The sequence below is a fragment of the Lygodium microphyllum genome, chromosome 21 (genome assembly GCF_053477565.2).
Source record: "Lygodium microphyllum isolate KBCC chromosome 21, Lygodium_microphyllum_v1.1.10, whole genome shotgun sequence".
NCBI lineage: Eukaryota > Viridiplantae > Streptophyta > Polypodiopsida > Schizaeales > Lygodiaceae > Lygodium > Lygodium microphyllum.
Window position 1 is genome coordinate 76,735,372 of NC_141155.1, and position 15,916 is coordinate 76,751,287.

A 15,916-nucleotide genomic window follows, 5' to 3' on the forward strand; every position below is an offset into this window, starting at 1 on the left:
ATCACTATCCATCAAAATGTACAAATTATTTCCATGGATATCCTTGTGTATCCTCAATGTATATGGACTTCTAGATCTTGTCCATGTATCCATGGAGATCAAATAGGATGAAGTGACAGAAGGCAACATCTCACTACTCTTTTTTCCACCAGGATCAAAAGGAATATGACCACATGGATCAAAAGCAAACCCCTCTTGAGGATCTTATCCTAGTGTCATCTTCAAAGTCATCATTTTCAGCATTCTCAATCATGAATGGTACTTCTTCTTGATCACCTAACTCCTCTATAATAAACATGTTGTCAACTTTTGCTTTCTTGTAATTGCATTTGTCAGCAATGGATTTTTCCCTGCATGTAAATCATAGGGGAGTGAATTATTTGAGAAACTTCTTCGATATGTAGTCTAAAGTCATTTTGCATAGTTGGCTATACCCTTGTTCCTTGAGGATTTATTTCATGGATACTAGCAATGGGCTTCTCGCTTCTATGGGCTGGTTCTTCAACTTCATAACTACTATTAGGATTCCTTTACATCCAATTATACATGGCTATCTAATAATTCAAATTTTGAGGTTGAAATGGTTATCTTGCTTCAATTTCATTCCTCCTCTATTTATCAACCATTTGCATTTCCACAAGTTGTGAGATTTGAGCCATTAGATTATCCAAAGAGTCCTTTATGAATTGGGCCATGTATATTCATGCATCTGACTTTAGTGATTTTTGTAACTTGCACTTTGTGCTTTGTGTAGGTATTTTAGGCTCACTTGGAACACAAAGACAAAGGCTTTCCTTATGCCTGCACTAAGTATGGTGCCTAGGTTCCACATCCTTATGTAGTGCAGTAACTTCCCTACGTCCTATTCCTAGTACATCTTGTGCAATCCAAATTAATCCTTTGAATTTGCAATTAATATTTTTTCTCTAGAAATTTTTATATGCATGTGATTATATGGAAATTTTCTACTCTTGCGGATGCAATTTTTCTTTACCAATCCGTGAAATGATGATTTACTTACCATATCTAATATTTAAAATAATAGTCAAATATGGCTTGGCACTAAAGGGATACCATGATTAATGTAATCATGAATCTAACTTTAGTGGTTTGTGTCTTGTACTTTCTACTTTGTGTCTACTTCTTCTTGATCACCTAACTTTTGCTTAGTGTAGTCATTCATCTAAATTAACTAGTTTATAGCTTGTACTTTTTTCTTTATATCAATGTATGAGGCTCGCTTGGCACACGATACAAGGCTTTTCTTATACTACACTATGCATGGTATCTAGGTCCCACGTCCTCACCTGACTTGGCATTGTAGTCATGCATCTAACTTAACTGGTTTGAAACTTGTACTTTTTAATTTGTGAAAATAAAAATAATGCTAGATAAGTTGAGCCCATCAATTACGCACATCTATACATATATGCTAAACCAAATACAAATTTTTCTATCTAAACAAAAAAACAAAATCTTATGTCTAAAAATTTGGATAGTATTTTTTTCTTCATCGTGTAAGTGTAAAAAGGGGGGTCGTATGACTCTTGCACAAGCCATAGATGGGGGGTTTTCCAAGATTCTTCGGCCACATGTGATGTGTCTCATTCACAAAGACTGAACTCCCTGAGTCTTAGGTGAACTTAAGTCAACCTAGATCACATCCCAGATTATCTAGATAGGCACCTAGGAGTCATCCTGCCCCCACAGAAGACACTAACATAAGGAGAAACACTAGGCCAACTCCCTACCACTTAGGACCCTCTAGTGAAAAACATAAAATTTCCCTTATTATTTTTCTCTTTCATTCTATTGTCTACCGAGGTCCAAGGAGAACAAGGCATCAATCTATGAGTTGTCTCACACCTAGGAACCTACCAAGTTCTTGCAAGGTGACTTCTTTTTCTTCTTTCTTAGTTTATTCCCCACGCCTAGATATCATCCCAAGGGCATCATCTCAAACCTAGGAACCTACCAAGCCCTCGCAAGAAGGAAATAAGTATCTTCTAGCCCTTTTTTCTTATTCATGATGTGACTTTTAAGTAACTTTTACCCTATAGACAATCACTCAAACCCTAGCCCCTCACTGACTATGGGGCTTTATCAATCGTGACAAGAACCTTGCCAAGAAATCGCACCTAAGCTAGCTATCCTATAGAAGTGAGGATGATACCTATTGAGAATCAAGCTGGCTAACATGACTCTCACATTTGACTTATGAGCACCGCTAAGAAAGAAAAAAGTAGCAAACACATCCGTCTCGTGAAGACCACCCAATCCCTAGCCCAAATCTTAACATCAAATCCATATAACACATCACAAATAATCCCCTCCCCTTATCTAAAAACAAAATGATAATCAAAGCAAGGACAAGGTGATAGAGATACTTAGTATCAAAAAGAATCCACATCACAACTCTTGGGCCCCTCCTTGAATGAGAACCAAGCAACCTACACAAAAAAGCTTAACAACAAAACACAGGTCAAAAGAACGTGCACCTAAGAAAGAACATGGAATGGCCCTCTTGGCCTAACGAAAAATATTAAGATAGCACAATATTCATGAACACTATACTGAAAAACACTCTCTTTGTCCTTACAAATCTCACATAATGCATAATTTCTAAACCATGGGATGGTCCATTCAGGCCTCCACACTAAAGGCATCAAGCTATTGGCCAACCGTCTTGCATAAATACCAAGGGGTGTCTGACAAATATGACATTGAACCATCCTTTGTATCGACGATAGAATTGGCAACTAGTCTAGAGCTATCCGGCTCCTCACCCACACTAACCATTGATGATCAAAAAATGACATTTTAACAAGTAAACCCCAAAGTAGCCCAAAGGTGATATCATCAATAACCCTTGAGACCATGGTTAAAGAACGCATCCTCAATATAAGCATAGTTTTCCAATGAATCTATAAAGCAATTCCACCAATAGGGTATTAACTAGTAGGTTACACTCAAATGTCTCACACATGTCTAGAGCAACATGATAGTACATATGCAAAATGGGATCACGTACACTATAACTCCCAATAGATTTACTGATGACCAATTGTGAGTTTCCTTTCACTAACAAATGATGTATTTCACCATGTCTAGAATTATTTATCCCCATCAATAAGGCCTTATATTCTAACCTATTAATAGGGAAATTGGCACCTAGATAGACACCAATCTTCATAATGACTCACCAATAGGGGTCTTAATACTCACATACTTGATTGGTTTCTCCATCAAAGTATAGAGTGTAAATTAGAGCCTCATCAATATGCTATGCCATGTAGATATAGCTATTCGTACTTATGGTAATTAAAAACTAACCGTGATGGGGGATGTGTCACTAGCACAATGCCTCCTTCCTCACAAAACTCAATAGGAATGCTAAGAAGAACCCTTTCACAATCGTGGCAACAGACCTTAATATCCCACATGAAAGAAACATGTAGCCACTCAGCAATATGATAACCTTTAGTCCACAAGATGACTCTTCATTGGTGATACTATTGTTCTAAGTACATATGCTCCAAATACAAAATTAGTTGGCCCATTCAAGAACCTTGGTATCCTCCACAAGTTTGGGTTGTGACATTAAACATCTATAAGGCACCACACTTCATGTCAGCCCTCTTATACATAGTAGGGCTTAAGTTTATTGAAATTCACTTTTTTTAAAAACACTACTACTTGTTGCAAATCCACGAGGGTCATAAAGTCATTCTTTTCTATATACACACTATTTTGTAGGGCCCATCCCACTTGGGCTCTACTTTTCTTGGAAACAATTCTTGACATGCATCATAATAAAGAATCAACTATGCCTTTGCAAATGTAATCAACTATGCCTTTGCAAATGTATACTTCTTATCATGCAAATCGTGGAAGTGCTTTCATTCACTTTTTCCCTACCTCTTGATGTAGTAAAGCTTGTAGCTTAATTTCATCCAAATGCACAAAAGAAGTCTACCCTTCTTATAGAACCTCCTTATCAACTAAAGAGTGATTCATGGAAAACCTCATTGTAGGCAACTTGATTTCTAAGTGCAAGTCACATTTCTTCCTATACTTGAATGGGGTGCGGCCTGTCACTTGCTTAAAAGCCATATTATATGCCTGGATAGCCGTAAATAATTTATTGTCCCAATAATGCTTACCTTCGAACACATGATCTTTTACAAAATCCGCAGTAAGTTGTTTATTGGTGTTGTCAACTTGTTCATTTGCTCAAAGGGTATAAGGAGTAGTTTTATTATGTTTAATCTTAAACTTTCATTCAAGGCTATGGTAAAAAAAAATCTCCTTTGGTGGAATGAAATGGTTATCACTTTTTCTAAGATGATACTACTTGTTTCTTGGCATTATCTACATACTAGCATGGGCTTGAGACCACTTCATGAAGTAGTCTTCTAGCACAATGTTTTACCTTTTATATGTCATTGAAAAAGGATACACCACCCCACAAAATCAATGCCCCATTTTTCAAAGGGCAATGTCATTGGTATGGGGTTAAGAGGCCATTTATGATTCTCCCAAGTGTCAGTTCTTTGACAAACATCACAATGCTTTACACATTCAAAAGAATCCTAGAATACTATTGGCCACCAGTATCTAGTACATAAGACCTTCTAGGCATTGAGGGGTCCAACAAAATGACCTCCACTTTTACTAAATTGTGGCATTCTCTTGTTCTTAATCTTCCTCTCTTTTAACTGAGATAAATTTTTGATTGGTTGCTTGTAATGCATAATAGAGGCATACCATGAAGGAAAAGAGGTTGCATTGACCTTATACAAATCCTCAAAATCACTAATATCAACCCACTCATCTTTTGGCTCACTGAGGTTCACTAAACATTCAACAATCCCTTGCAACTTTGATGGATTACTCCAAATCTCATAATCAAATTCTTGTAAGAGATCAACCATTTGGCCAAGTGGTTAAGAGCTTGAAGCTTATTCAACAAGAGATGTAACACCTCGGCCTTTGTGAAACTTATTCAACAAGAGATGTAACCCATTGGCCTTTGTGAAAAATATTACGCTCTCATACAAGATATAATGCTTGAACTTCTTGGCAGGAAAATCATGGCCAAACAAACTTTCCTTAGATAACTATAACAAAGTTCTAAAACTCCTAACATTTTTCTTGTAAAAAAGACATTGTGACTTTTGGGGTTCCCACATCTTGAGTCTTTCTCTCTCTTGCTCTCTTGCTCCATCCACCATAGCTCACTCCTCCATTGCTTCCGCTTGCTCGTACTCTCACTCAAGATTCTCCCTTCAACTAATATTAGAGCATTGGTTCAAGGATCTTCTCCTCAGTTTACTTCAGCGTGGATTTGCAAAGCTTCAATTCTTCATTCATGGCAGCCATGGCTTTAGCTTCAAAGGTAACCATTGGTGCTCCTCTTCTTCCCAGCCTTCTTACAATTGTGTCAAGCAGTTAAGCCTTTCTTGAGGCTCCATAGTGGCCATTTGTTATAGCACAAATAGCAACAACAACAACAATAGCTATGTGATTTGTGCCTATTGTTGTTTGCTACCTCATTATTGATCCATTCTACCTCATCTCCAACTCGTAACACTTGCTCTTATCCTTGGGAAATCACTCAGGCATTGTATTTAGCACCTTTGGTATGAGTTTGGACATTGATTGGAGCTCATAAACCTCTATTATCTATTGTATATAGCATTATACTTGCTACTCACAAGTTTGGGATAGCCTACTCTCAGTGTTAAACATCTATAGATGCTCACTCCATTTGATGCTTCTTTGGTGCTAGGATTCTTCAACGATGGTTGGGTGATGTCTTAGATACTTTATGAGTTGTTTTGACTTGAAATGGCTTAAGTTATGCAAAAATATCGACTAGTATAATGAATGGGATACCAAGCTTTGCCAAGATGAAGATTATGCCTCTTTCCATTTGATACTATTCAGGTACTTTAGTATCTTTGGTTGTGATGCTTTCTGCCATGTTCCCAAGGACAAGCACAAGAAGCTCTAGAACCTAAGCCTATGAAATGTATCATTCTTGGTTATGGGGATACATGTTAGATGGGCTATTGCCAATGGGATCCACATGCTCAAAAGGTCATCCATAGCCATGATGTTCTTTTCCATGAGGAGAAAATGCATAAGCAGCCTGGGCAAGTTGTTGAGGTATGTAAGGTGATATTTTGAGAGGAGCCTCCTATTACTGTATAGCTAGCTAGACAACCTGTAGCAACTGATGCTCCCATGACCTAAAACCATGATGTTAGATGAGAGGTACTAGCCCCATAACCTATTTTGTAGTGGTCTACTAGAGATAGACATCAACTTGATCAGTTTACATCCTCTATGGATTATGTTATGGTGATTAATGCTAGTGAACCTCTTACCTATGATGAGGCCATGCACAAAGGCAATAGTCACTCTTGGGAGAGAGCCATGTAGTCAGAGTATGAATCACTATAGAAAAATCATATTTGGGGTTTGGTTCCTTTGCCTAGTGAAAAGTGTGCTTTGCTATGCAACTGGATGCTCGGGTTGAAAAATACCCCTAGACACCCCAAGCCCACCTATAAGGCCAGATTAGTTGCTAAGAGTTTTAAATAGGAGCATGGTGTTGACTTCAGTGAACTCTTCTCTCCTATCATCAATATGAATATCCTATGCTTAGTATTTTCTTTAGTTGCATAGCTAGATCTAGACCTTTACCAGATGGATGTCAAGATGGCTTTCTTACATGGGGACATGCATGATTAGATTTAAGTGCAACAGCCTAAGGGATTTGATGCAAAAGGCAGGAAATACCTAGTGTGCAACTTGAGAAAGAGTCTTTAGGGCCTTAAATAGGCACCTAGGGAATGTTTCCACAAGTTTGATGCTTTCATGCATTCACAAGAATATACCCACAGTGATATAGATTCATGTTTATACATTAAGAAGGCCAGTAATGGTAGCCTTATGATTTTGCTACTCTATGTGGATGATGTGTTGATTGCTAAGAGCACTGATGATGAGTTGGACGCCTTGAAAAGTTAGCTCAAGAAGAGCTTTGAGATGAAGGACATGGGATAGAACTTGTATATTCTAGGGATGTACATCACACATGATCACTTTAAGAGGCTCCTTTACTTGTCATAGAAGGAGTACATCTAAAAGGTCCTTTAGCAGTTTCATATGCAAGATGTTAAGCCTATTGGTTATCCTCTACCTTCTCATGTGAAGGTTATTCAAGCCAATTGTCCATAACTTGATGAGCACAAGGCTAAAATGGCCAAGATCCCTTATGCATTTGCAGCGGGAAATTTAATATATGCCATGATAACCACTCATCCTAACATAGCATTTGCACTGCGATTTGCGATATGCTATATGGCTACACCTAAGAAGCAAAATTGTAATGCTATGAAGGGTATCATGAGGTACCTTAAGGGTACTATAGATATGTGTATATGTTATGGTGGCTAGGATACAAGAGTCATGGGATATAGTGACTCTGATTATGCAAGACATGCAGACAATAGAAGTCCACCCCTAGCTTTGTCTTCATCTTTATTGGGGGTGTTGTTTCTTGAATGTTGAGGGTGTAGAAATGCACATCCCTATCTACTATAGAGGAAGAGTATAGCACAGCCACCACTGAGGCTTGTAAGGAGGCTTTTTTATTAGGCCCTCTAGTCGCAAACCTTGGTGTTACTAATGTGGTCCCTACACTGCATTCTGATTCTATTAGTACTACTCAAGTGGCCAAGAATTTGGTCTTCCATGCAAAGACAAAGTATATTGAGACGCATTACTTCTTTATCCGAGAGATCATTGAGGACAAGTCCATCAAGCTTGTCATGATCTCAACTGATCAAGACTCTTCAAACGTGCTCACTAAAAGTCTCTCAGTAGAGTGTTTTACCTTCCTTAGGAAACTGATGGGGTTGGATGAGATAACATCTTTCCTCGTCCTATTATACTTTATATTTTCTTGTTCTCTCCTCACTAGGGATACATTTGCATTTAAGTGGGAGGTTATTGGGAGGGTAAAGGCACCTGTGCATATCCATGTATTACCACACTGATAGTACCAACACACCTATACATTGTATGCGGTCGGCATCCATCATCATTGTCACTTCAATCTTTATTCTTTCACTGACATTTGAATAAGGGAAGGCTAGTCACACATGTAACTATTGGAGGTCCTACATCTTGAGTCTCTTTTTCTCTTGCTCTCTTGCTCCATCCACCATAGCTCACTCCTCCATTTCTTTTGCTTGCTCATGCTCTCACTCGAGTTTCTCCCTCAAGAAGAGAGTGCTTGCTTTGAAATTTTATTGTCAAAAAGGGAGTTGCCATCAACCCCTTTCTAATTTTTAGAAAATTTTAAAATATGCACAGAGAGCTATAGAGAGACTAGGAAAGAGACAAATATAGAGATAGAGACAAAGAGAAATCACCATGAAGGGGATTGTCGGCACGCTAGTGTTCTCTCTCTCTCTCTCTCTCTCTCTCTCTCTCTCTCTCTCTCTCTCTCTCTCTCTCTCTCTCTCTCTCTCTCTCTCTCTCTCTCTGTGCGTATGTGTGTGTGTGTGTGAGACTAATTATTAACTACATATTAATGACTAATTATTTAAAAATCATTAAATAATTATTAATGACTTTTTATTAATCATTAGTTATTTATTAATAATTAACTATTAATTGACTATTAATAACTAATTAAAAGTAGTCAATCATTAGTAAACAACGTAGTAATCGATTATTAATAATCAAATATTAATAACTAAGTACTAACTAGCTAAAGATTATAACTTTTTATTAATAAGTTAATTATTATTAACTAATTATCAATTAGCTTGATGATTACCTATTTCACTAATACTTAAATAAAAATTAATGTTTTTATTTAATAATTAACTAATTTATTTAACTTACTATTAATAACTAATTACTAATTAATTATTAAAAATTAACTCATTATTAATAAATAATTATTAACTTACTCATTAATTATCTCAATTATTATTAGCTAATTACCAATCAACTTAATAATTTTAAATTAAATAACAATCAATTAGCTAGTAATTAATAATTAACTTACTATTAATAGTTAATAATTAATTGAGTAATAACCATTAATCAATTATTAATGAATAATTATTACTGATTATCTTACTTATTATTAACTAATTACCAATCAACTTAATAATTATTAGTTAACAAATTTATCAAACTACTTTATTACCTAATTAAATATTTTTTAACTAATTATATTATAATATCATATATTGTGTACATTAATTATATTACAATCACATATCATATATTGACATTAACATATCTAATACTATTATTACATATGTTAGTGTTAATACTATTAACATTAGTAATATAACATTACTTTTACTTTTAAGTTTTTTTGTAAATGTGAGTGCTAATTTTAATAGTAGTGTTACAACTAATTTTAATGTTAAGTTTATTGTTAATGTTAGCACAAGTATTAATATTACTATTATTATCATAAATTTTAATTTTAATAATACAAGAAATTCAATTTTAGTATCACATTAAAAAATTGGCTCTTACCTATGTTTTAAGAACCAAGTACAAATTAATAACAAAATTGTTATATCTAACACAAAAAAAACTACACAACATAAGGCTAGCTATAGTAGACACAGTTTGCATTAGGGAGTGTTTGATTGGAGTTTTCAAACCTCTTTTTGAGTTAGAAAAATTGTTTCAAGTTAAAAATATGCCAATTTTCACTTTGAGGAAAATTGTTTAATGTTTTCTTCCTTGACCCAACTACTCTACCAACCATTAGACATTGCTCCCAAATCCTAATCGACTATTGGAAGGACATCAAATTTCAAAGCAAAAAGGCCAAAGCTACAATCCCAATACAATATTAAAACTATATATACATAGTCTTCTAGGTATATCCATAAGGAGATGAAAATTATTGATTGTCATATCAAGTTCAAATTCTTTTTCCGTAAAACTTAATCAAATACCCTAAAATTCATCTAGACCCACTCACAAGTTTCTATTGAACTTAACTAAGCACTTGCTTCCCCGGAGGACTTACAACTAAGTTGTGTAATAATAGAGATATGAAAACCAAACTTGAGCTAAAAAAATCTCCAATTATTGGTTTGATTTCACCTTAGGCTAGAAATAGCTAATTTTAAACTCTACCCACCACCAAATAGAACTTGTACTTTTAGACGAAACATGAGTGTCGCTACATGTTCTTAGCTTTTGATCTAAAATGTCTTAGGGCATATGCATTGAATGTCAAGGACAAGTACCATAGTTGTGTATAAGAGTATAGAGAATCCTGCATTATCCAAAACTAGCACATAGAATATGTACAACACAATTGAGTTAAATGAAAAGTAATATGAAATAGCTTCAAGAAAAGTATTAAGAATCCAACTTACAGTAATATATTTCGATTATGGAGTGGGTTTAGAAAAACCAATTCACCTAAACTTTCTAAGCCTCCTAGTTTTAGAGCTAACCAAAACTTCCCTAACCTCTCCTAAGAGGAAAATCCTATTGAAAGTCTCACAAAAAAAGTAGAGCATCTTATATATGCAATTATCCCTAACATGGACCCGTCAATTAGATACTCCATCAACTTCCAAATGGCATATCAAACATAGACTTGATTGACAAGACAAAAGAAGAACTTAAGGGGAAAAAAGAAGCCATAAGGAAATTCAACGTGCTAAAGCCATAGTCATAGTTAATGAGGAACAAAGCACCAACCCTATAGAAAGTGGATCATATCAAAAAGTAAAATAAGGAGTTAGCACAATCTAAAGATTGATATCTAATGCCATACCATATCACAATACGAACAAGTACCTGCACTTGTACAAGAGCTTTCCTTTGTATTTCTTTTCATTAAAAAGTAATATTCATAGGTGAGCTACAACAATAAGCACTAATATTGGTCAAACCATAGACCATATGCTACAATATAGGGGAATCTACAACAACAAGCTTGGATTCAATCCATATTTACTTCTTTTCAAACATGTTTTGTATTACTTTATTAAAGAACACACCTACAAATGCCCTCCAAAGAAGCTCTCAAAAAGGCTCTACTTGGATCACCTTGTTTTTAAACATAAAGGTACTCAATGGGATATTTGGGTCCAAATCAATGCATGATGTGGGTGTGTCAAAACTCAATTGTTGCCATCAAAGTATCATATAAATGTACAACTTAGCAAACCTCAATTATAATTGAACACTAAAGGGGGCATATATAATATACATGATTGTTTGTGAGGATACATCTACAAAATGTTGAATAGAAAGATTAATTGGGCATGCACAAGGTTAATATAATAACAAGAGCTCTTAATGAGTCCACCATGAAGGTTTGAAAGTAAAAGGTCAATTTTAACAAAAGGCACAATTAAAAGGAAAATAAAAGCTACAAGAGCTTGTACATGATTTGGTGGTAGATAAGATATGAGACATAAAGGCATCTGATCAAGATTGTAATGTAAGCAATGGTGATCATGATGAGCGTGTGGAATTTGATCAATGATGGTACAATAATGGGGGTAGGGGTAGATGGGTGCTATGCCAAAATGTTTGGATACAATTCATGGGAATGGAAAACTCACTATCGAGTCTCTTGAGAAAGTGTCATTATTGAATATGGAACTTGAAATAGCCATAACCAAATGTCATTACAATAGAATATGCAAGGGGAAAGAGTGATAAGAACAAAAATGGCTTGTTTTGATTGGATGAGTGGGCAGAAGAGGAATAGGGACATAAATGGCATGTTTGGCTAGACAAGACTATCAAATGAGTTATACCTTATCCATAATATTGAATAAGGGTATAGTTACACAATTGACAATGCTTCCAGTTATGCCCATTTATATAAAAACTTACAAATCATTGATTCCTACATGCTTTGGTTTTACCTATTTATATCAAAAATTACCCTCCCTTGGCTTGAGAGAGCCTAAAAGTTGATTGTTCATCTTTACCAAAATTGATCATTATATTGTTGCCAATTTTGGTTCACACATATGTACCCACATTTTCCATCATCATCTAAGATGGTGCCAATTTTAACAAAAACCCTAATACTTTGATCTCTTATGTCAAAATACATTTGCATCAAACATTAAAGTGAGCAATTTTCCTCCTGTTTATTGGTGGTCCAGAGACTATATTGAGATTTACCCCATAACTTGGTCAAAACATTTATAAGAACTAATCTAAAAAATCAAACAAATGGAGCTTGAAGTATCCACACATTGGAAGGCTTAAAAGGACATGTAATCTAAAATAATTATATGTAAACCTTAATGTACAATATAGAATCGCAAATATAGATCTAATGCAAAAGATATATCTACATCATCTTATTTGCCCTCTTTAGATGATCCAAGTAGGAACTAGCCAATCCATGGGTGTACCTTATTATTTTGAACCCAACTATTTTCGCTTGAAAATACTATGAATTGTGATACAAGTATAGAGTTACCATCGATTTATTGGCATCACTTAAAAATGGCACTTGATTACATGCCAAAATTTTTAATGGGTCTTAGTATCTACATATGTGACACCAAATGCCTCATATTGCATGCACTTAGCAATAAGAAAGAAGCATACTCCAACATTAGAAAGCAATAAATAGAACGGAAAATCGAAGCAAACTTTCTTTCTTCCCACCATTGTTGCAATAATCCCTTGTCGAAGGAGCTCATAGCATGTGTTTTCATGTCTTCAATATTATGCAAATTTGTTGATGGTCGATTTGTGGCTACTCTAATATATCTCACAGCACCATTCAATAGATGTATTTACATGTCAAGTAGACCGACATACAACCACATATAGGGACAAAGGAACATGATCATGTATCGAGGATGGAGTATGGTGTCCCTAAGAAAGCATGGAGGAGTTGGCTAAATGCATTGTGTATTGATGTCTAGGATTACGGAAAGGGCAAGGAGAACCAAGGAGGGGTGTAAGGTTGTTGGGGAGCCACTTTATGAGGGTGCATATGGGTTGAAGTCAAGAGCTTTGTGAGCCCTAATGAATCTTCAAGCATCATTTGGATGGTCCATGTGACAATGTCACTTACATTTGTTAGGGAAGTTATTATTGCCTAAGGTAAAGTGCGCTTTAGTTTGCGCTGAGGCCAAAGGAGCTTAAGAGGGGACTTGGAGTTAGCAATATTAAATTTGCCATGGTGCAGCCTCTTGAAACAAGCAAGACATGCAATTGAGCAAAGTGACTTGCAAGGTTTTGAGACATTTCCATGACGAGGCACATCTTTCAATGCAAATCCATAGCTCCACTTTTGTCTTGACACAAACCTAATCAAAGCGATGATGGTATATTGTGTGTTCTTGCTAATGCACTACATGGAAGTAAGTGAAGGACAAATGCTCTACATTTCTCAATGAGTTCCCCCCCCCCCCCGGTGCCCAACTTGTGTAGGTGGGATTAGCTATTGACAATATGGATCCATTTGGATTGCAATCTACAAAATGGTCCACACAATCAATTGTCCTTGCAACATCCCACCATGATTAAGCATCAAGGACGTTCATTTGAATTTTCGATTACTCGTTCCCTAGAAATAACCCAAAGAATTTGAATGTGTATTTGGTAGCATTGGTAGAGAAGCTTCAAATTCATTGATAAGGTGTTGATATGATAAATAGTTCCAAGATGTTGATTTAGTGGATGCCTACAAAATTAACTAGCAATGAAGGCAATCTTGTTGTGAACAATGCATGACTGTGATGGTTGGGAGAGTGTTCTAGCCTATCCTTTGATGGATATCATGCATGCCCAACATGCAAGCCCTCACTTCAAGCATGCAACTCTTTATATCTTAGGAATGTTGTATATGAGGAGCATGAGAAATATATACTTCAAGATCATCCACAATATCATTTGTACATAGCTCGTATTTCTAATGTGTGATGTACAAGGGAATGGCATGATGCATGGGTGACAAATGAGGGGGAGTGTCCAACTAACATGCAGAGACTTGCTATCTTTTAGAAATTTCCATACTTCAATGATCTTCTTATAAACCATAGGTTCGATCCAAATGCATGGCCTTGAAAATGTAGACATTTACATGAACTTGTATTAGTGGCAACAAGGAAATGGAAGCGGTAAGGGATAATCTACAACATGTTGGGAGAATGCAAGAATTTGGATGGATGACACACTACTATTGCTAACCCTTCAAGGGAAGAGAAGAGGCATGTAAATTACATAATATCATCATTATGCACACCTTTGAGTACATGAATTCTTTGAAGGACGACTTCACAAATGATGATGATTTGTTCGAATTAAAGTCCTATGATTGGCATAACTTCTTGCATGTACACTACTTAGTAGATAAGCATAGTTGATCTTACTAGCTATGAAACATAGACTCTAAATCGTTTTTTAGTTCATGGCAGTTTAATTTACGTGTTTCTATCAATGGATGCTCAATCAAGGAAATAAGACCATGCATATTTATGATAGTTGGTCTTGTGAGGTACAAGCATGAGCCTACTTAGCTCGAACACCAATATGAATCTAAGAACTCAATTATCTTGTCCATAATGCAAGTGGGTATCAAGAAAGGAGATATATATGAATATCATTGACAAGGTAATGCAAGTGGGTATCAAGCAAGGAGATATATATGAATACCATTGCCAAGGTAAAGGTGCAAGCTATATTGAATGTGTGCAACCTTGAGAAACACATCTTCACACATCCCACAAAAATATAGATGCATCTAGTAGTGCACATAGTGGATGAGCTAGCCCTTCTTAGCACATCCATGAACGATGGATAATGAAGACCTTGAAAGATTTGTGAGACAAAAAGATTGGCCTAAAAGGAGAATGGCAAAGTCACTCACGTATGCCACCCACAATTCATGTGATTAGCGTCAAGAGATGCTTCATAAAATAAAGGAAAGTAGAGGAGTCTATGACAATGGAAGATTAATAATTGAAGTGAGGATGTGATGGCATGTACATATCATGCAATGCCTGAAACTAAATTATTTTGGTTGGTGTGTTGTGTTTCCATGCAATTGCCGCAAGTTACCGAAGTGGGGCAACCTAATCTATTGCCCATGAATGCAAAAATCAAACAGTATGGGGAAAACATATTTTTTGTTAGGCAAATGCAAAATCATCATATCAAGTGTAACTAGAACTAGATCAATGTTGTATCTTGCCTAACCAACAAGACATAAGAAAGGAAGTATGCTTACGAGGCAATTTTAGCACCAAACTACAATATGGTCAAGAAAAATACATTTACACCTACCAAGAGAAAAAATCATTGCAACCTTTAGTTTGGAAGGCCACCATCATCCAAAGGACAAGAAAACCCCTCTCGATGCTAAACTAATACTTCAACAAGCAAGGGGAGTAGAGATCTAGTGAAGGCTCTACTAGACTCATTGGGGAAGGATAAGAAAGTTGTAACCCAAATCACTACCCTAATGAAATTCAAAAAATAGTAAAATAACCAAAGGGTTGCAAAGCCTTGATGATAATGCAACCCCAATGATAATCTACACAAAGAAGATAACCTTCAAAGAGACAAAACAAGTCTAGATGACACTACAACTAAATAATCACAAACACCAAGACGTGTATCCAAAACTCTACTACAAGCTCATTTTACAAAGGCAACCATACCTTTGGTTACCCAACTAGAACCAACAACTCATACCACTAACAAAGTACCCCTAGCACACAAACCAATATAAAACAAAGTGACAAGCAAGATTGAATGCCAAGTTTTCCATCAAAAATTGTGTTACCAAACATTGCTCCAAAGCGCAAGAAAAAAAAGGCACCATCCCAAGAGCAATGGTTATCTACAAGCAAAAGCCTCCAAC